The sequence below is a fragment of the Adiantum capillus-veneris genome, chromosome 28, assembly GCF_014529385.1.
Source record: "Adiantum capillus-veneris isolate H3 chromosome 28, ASM1452938v2, whole genome shotgun sequence".
Taxonomy (NCBI): Eukaryota; Viridiplantae; Streptophyta; class Polypodiopsida; order Polypodiales; family Pteridaceae; genus Adiantum; species Adiantum capillus-veneris.
In genome coordinates, this window is record NC_140958.1 from 33,163,624 (window position 1) to 33,169,510 (window position 5,887).

The window sequence follows — 5,887 nt, forward strand, 5'->3', positions numbered from 1 at the left end:
AAATAGAAATTTACACTTCAAAATCAAAAACTAAGTATGGGGGGGTATTGGGGCATCATTGCTAAGCATTTAGATGTATTCTGGGTCAAAACGACTAGGTCAAAAATCCACTACTGTTGATAATTTGATTTTTGCAGAGACCATAAGCATGTGTGCTTAGGTCTTATAAACTTGTCCTAGAAGTTTTATTACGTTTGGATGTCATTTGATATTGTAATGGATGTGATTTGTTTGCCGATGAGCGATTGGCTTTTGGTGATTTCAGTCACTTGGGTGTAGCTTGAGTTGATGCGAGTTGTTTGTTATTTTCAAGAGATTAACAACCTCTTGTAGCCTCTATACACTAGTCGGGTCAGCTTCATCCCATGGATTGACAATTTAATCATGGTTCTCGCTAAATCTGCAATAAGATAGGAGTGAGTTTAGACACTCGTCCCACATTTGGCACCACTACCGAGGATTGAAGAGACCTAAACTAGGAAAAAACACGAGCATCTTGTGAAGTTATCATTTAACTTCCTCTAAGATCTCTTAGAGTAAAAACTTTCTTTTAGAAACCGCACAGCTTAAGATTGTCATCTTTTACTGTGTAGAGGTAGCTTAGAACTAATCGTACTTGTTGAGTGCCTTTAGGATGGTAGAACTAGATTAGGATTTGAGAATGATTGATGGATGAGACAAGTCTTAAGATCAAAGCTCAGAAAACCATAAAAAATAACGAAACGAGTGTTTGTGAACACTTTCCACAATCCCATTGCAGTAGAACCTAGGAGTAGGGTAAGTAGAATTCGAGGTGGATTTTAGAACATTGCTCTCTCTGAAGGAATCATTATGAGTTGTTATTTGAAGTTGCAAAATTTTAGGTCTACGGCCAGAAATAGAGTGAAAAGACTACCAATCACTCAATCCGACAGGAGAGTATGCTTAAAAGTTGTATGAACTAGTGGGTAAGCTCAAGGACACATCGAGGTAAAAATTTCAAGAATTTGAAAAAACTCGGATTATTTACTTTTTCTTGATATTTTAGGCCAAATTAAGTTTTGACTTGATTCATAGGCTTAAAATAGCTCATGAAAAGACTGTCCATTGAAAAAGTGCAAAAAAAGTGTTCATTTTGGGCATAAACTAAATAATCACGATTATTTACTTTTAGCTCAAAACTGACCAAGGTTGATACCAGTGACTCATTGCATGTGTACAAACAACTTTTGTAAAGGCACATAGAATTTGGATCACCAAATTTGACCAAAAATTGGGTGAAAATCAAAGTCTATACTGACTTTTGAAAACTTGAGTGTAAATTGGATTTTTTTTTTTTCAAACTCAAATGAAACTTGATTCATAGACTCATATTGATGTGATAGACATTATACATGCTCAGTTGACCAAAAAGATACAAAAATTTGCCAGATGTGAATATATCTGCCCTATTTTTTAACTTTTTTGACCAAGTTAGCATACCAATAGCTTTACCATGTTGAATAAACCCACAAACCAAATTTGATAAGATTTGGATCATTGGATTGAAAATTGTGACCAAAATTGCAAAGTCACTCTGCGGACACAAAATTGATGACCATTTGAATAAAAATCGTCCAGACTTGATGAAACTTGGCTAGAGACCTTAAGTTGAGATGCTTGATGGATCTATGTCAAGATTGGGACAAAAAATTGCAAAAAATTAGCTGGTGTAAATAATCATAATTATTTACATCTGCTTCAAAAATTGATAATCTTGCACATTTGAGTATACCACAAGGTCAAGCATATCAAGTAGACCACACAAATAATTTTTTGTGAAATTTGGATCACAAAACTAAGACTTAAGCCAGATTCTTGCAATCAGAGTCTGCGGACACGAAATAGTTACTAGACTTGAACAGATTTTGTCCAAACTTAGTGAAACTTGTCCAGGGATCTTAACAAGTTGTACACTTAGAAAATCAAGCCAAAAATTATAAAAAACTAAGAAAATAAAATAATCGTGATTATTTACTAGTACTACAGAAAGCTACCATTTTTTACTTTTGAACTTGTATAGAGTTGGACCAACATAAGACAAGGCCCCCGAGAAATTTTGAATTCAATCGGATCCAAATTGGTACATGTTCACTCAGTTTTCAGGTTGCAAATTAGTCTTTTGACTTTTTGCAAAATTAGGGTCTGAAAGTCTCAACTGCTAACTCCCATAACTCGATTTGAAGTGATACACATAGACCAATCACAATAGTTAGCAAAAACTACATAGTCTTTGTGAAAGAATAACTAACTAGATCAAAATTGATACAGGAATCAGGTTGCAAACAAGGAATCAGCAGCTTGACAGAAGTTGCAATCAAGTCAAGTGAAAAAAGTTGATAACAAGTCAATCCGACGGTAAGTACTCTATCCAGGGCTTCACAAGTCTATATGAACCTTAGATCTCATCTATACTAGGAAACCAAGGAATGTTTGGAGAAATATCCAGTAGAGTATCCATCGAAGAGAGTCTGAATCAAGGCAATCCCTTGCACACTATCCTTGAAGAAGTCTCATATCCTTTTTCATATTCAACAATATCTGCAATGTCTTCCTATTCGACTCACTCAGAAACCGGAACGATAGTGCACTACAAGCATCTACTCTCGTTTTATAAGACTAATTGCCATGGAGCTCAGGTTTACCTGGATCCTACCAAAGAGTATTCTATTCGCATTGATGACCATGGTATTGAGTTTGAAGAGGAAGTCAAGGCAAATAGACAAGGAAAAATGTAAATGGATAGAAATGGAACTCAATATTTACAAGTCAAAATTCCTAACATGATAGACAAATGGGGGTTAGAAGTATACATCATAATTCTAGATATGGCAACAAAAGAAGGACCACCAACTTTAGAATTTGAGGGATACGATCAAGTTGATTTGAAGCTTTTGAAATGGCTTAGTACAGACAATCCTAGGATCGGAGTCTATTGTTGGGAGGATAGAAACGTCAAGGATCTTCTGTGGACTTTGCATGCCAAATCAGGACAATTAACACCCATAAAGATCATCTATATCTTCAAGATCAAAGATAAGGGTTCAACAGATCTACCAACCTACCTATTTAGAGATTTTTATAACAACTTTGTTATAATGACTCTTGAGGAGGTAGAACAAGCCAAATATCAAGGGTACTCCATAAGGGATTGGATATTGGACCAAGGACCAGAAACTATTCCAAGAGAAGAACACCGTGAGAGTTCTTCTGAGAGTAATGTTAAGAAACCAGAAACCACCTCATCACGAAGAAAACTCGGTGACACTAAAGCCAGTCCCGGGCTACATGAGTCACTATTTCCAATAGATTGGTTTGAAGGACTCGGAACGGGACCAACTGCCAGGAGACTGAGAGTTGAACCAAATAGACATGTCAGACCAACTGATTTTCAAAAATGGGTCAAAAAATACAGTGGATCTGGGGATCCCTATGACCACTTGGCAAGCTTTAAGCAATTGCTACGAGCAAAACATATATTCGATCTCCATACTCAATTTGAGGGGTTTGAAATGACATTAGAAGGAAAAGCATTAACATGGTTCCAAAACATTCCACCAAGGTCGATCATAAATTTAAATACATTAGCTCAAGGATTTGTAGCTGCTTGTTCCAAAATGGGGATCAAACAGAATACAGTAGCTCAAATCTACATCTTTAAACAGAAACAAGGTGAGTCTGTTAGGGATTGTGCAACTCGAATGAAATAATACATTGCCAAATGCCCAGAGCTAGAGATACTTGCAGAAGAACGACTAGTATCATTGTTTCTAGAGGGACTGCTAAACAAAGAACTCATGCTATATTGTATAGCAAAAAGCATACAACCTTAGAAGAGTGTGTTTCAGATGCTATTGGTTTAGGAGACAATTGTGATATTTTCAACGAAGAAGATGTCCCTAAAGATAACCAAAGTGAGAAAACAGCATCCACTAAATCGTACAAGTGGGAACGGCTACTGCAGCACCACTTTTAGCCATAGAAGACATGCTCAAAATAACATGATGAATAACATGCAAAAAGCACCTATGAGAGGACCAGGATAAGGGATACCTCAACAGGGACTGTAAGAAATGCGGAATACAATAAGGATCTAGTAGCAAGGAGAGTAGAGAGAGACACGGTGCAAAGTAGATTAGTGTAAAATCAAAAACTTTAGATTAGCACACTATACAAATTGATGGCGTCATCCACCCATGCGCTCTCAAGGTAGAGCTTAGATGGCGATTTAGACAACTAGAGCAAGTGATACAAGGGACTAATAATCCTTACACAAGGATGTGCTGTGTGCGTCAAGTGTGCACACCATTCTACCAAAATACTCATGAAAAGGCCTCCTTATATAGTTGTAAGGGAGCCTCTAAACGCCCATGTGCAGCCACCCTTAGATAGCCAAGTCCGAGTAGGACTCTCCCATGCACCCATGTGTAGCCGCTTTTGGGTAGACAAGTCCTCCTAGAAATCGGCCACCGGCCAAAGACCACCGGTCGCCGACCACCGACCAAAGACCATGGACCACCGGCCACCGGCCATCGGACGGCCATTTTTCGATTGTCTTCCGACCGTCGTCCGACCAAGATATTCTGGCGAAAAGGAATATTCCGGCGAAGGAACAAAAAAAAGTATCGGGGGCTTCCGCCCCCAAGGCCCCCTAAGTTGCCCCTGAATTTGCTCCGTACCACCCACGATCACAAATAGAGATCTCATCAACGTGCATAGCTAGAATCCACCAAATATATGTGCACCATTGGCTTCTCCTCATATGGGGGCCTTACAAACTGTGCAGCATATATTGTGGTGGAAAAACTTAGAGAGGTGGGCATTGCAAGTATACCAGCACCCCCCCTCAATGAACACCCGAAGATGCTCTATGTTGGCCGTGTGCCAACTCCAAGTTGATGAAGATATCAAAGTAGCTGGTCTTTCTCTAGAGCTTTGGTGAAGATATCTGCACAATTATTTTCAGTAGGACAATACTCTAGCTCTACAATTTCATCCTCAATTAGCTCTCGAACATAATGATACTGAACCTCAATATGCTTTGTGTGTGCATGGAAGACAGGGTTCTTGGCAATCGCCATGCAACTCTGGTTGTCGCATTGAAGTGTTGTTGCTGAATGAAGAGAAACACCTAAGTCCATGAGGACTCGCCTTAGCCAAACTGCTTCACAAGCTGCAAAACAAGCAGCTTTATACTCTGCTTCCGTTGAAGAAAGAGCGATGGTTGGCTGCTTCTTGCTGATCCAAGAAAACACTCTAGAACCAAGTGAGAAACAAAATCCAGAAACTGACTTTCTAGAGTCACAATCTCCTGCCCAATCAGAGTCACAATACCCACTCAGAGTATTTGTGCCAATGCCATAGTAAATGTCATGGCTTAAAGTACCTTTGATGTACTTAAGAACTCGCATACCTGCCTTCCAATGAAATTCTCTTGGTTGGTTGGAAAACCTGCTTAAAACACCTACTGCAAAAGAAGTATCCGGCCTAGTGTTGCACAAGAAAATTAAGCTTCCCACAAGTTTTCTGTATTTTTTAATGTCGACTAAGGGAGAAGAATCTTCCATGGAGAGTTTTGCATTTACCTCCATTGGAGTGCTCACAGGTTTGCAATCTATCATGCCAAAAGCTTTTAGGATCTGTGTTGCATACTTTTGTTGAGAGATGAAGATGCCTTTTGAGGATTGCCAAACCTCAATCCCCAAACAATAATGCAACAAACCTAAGTCTATCATTTCGAATTCAGAACTCAAACTCTCACGAGTTTGTTGGATGAGCTCTTTGTGATCACATGTGATTATCAAGTCATCAACATACAAGATAATAATGACTTGTTTTCCATTCTCTCTAAGTACATATAAATTCGTTT

General features: G+C 38.7%; 1 pseudogene; it reads right to left on the reverse strand.

Moving 5' to 3' along the window:
• Window positions 1-4,925: 4,925 nt before the first annotated feature.
• On the reverse strand, window positions 4,926-5,639 carry LOC147420253 (secreted RxLR effector protein 161 pseudogene; annotated as a pseudogene).
• Between the last annotated feature and the right edge of the window lie 248 nt (window positions 5,640-5,887).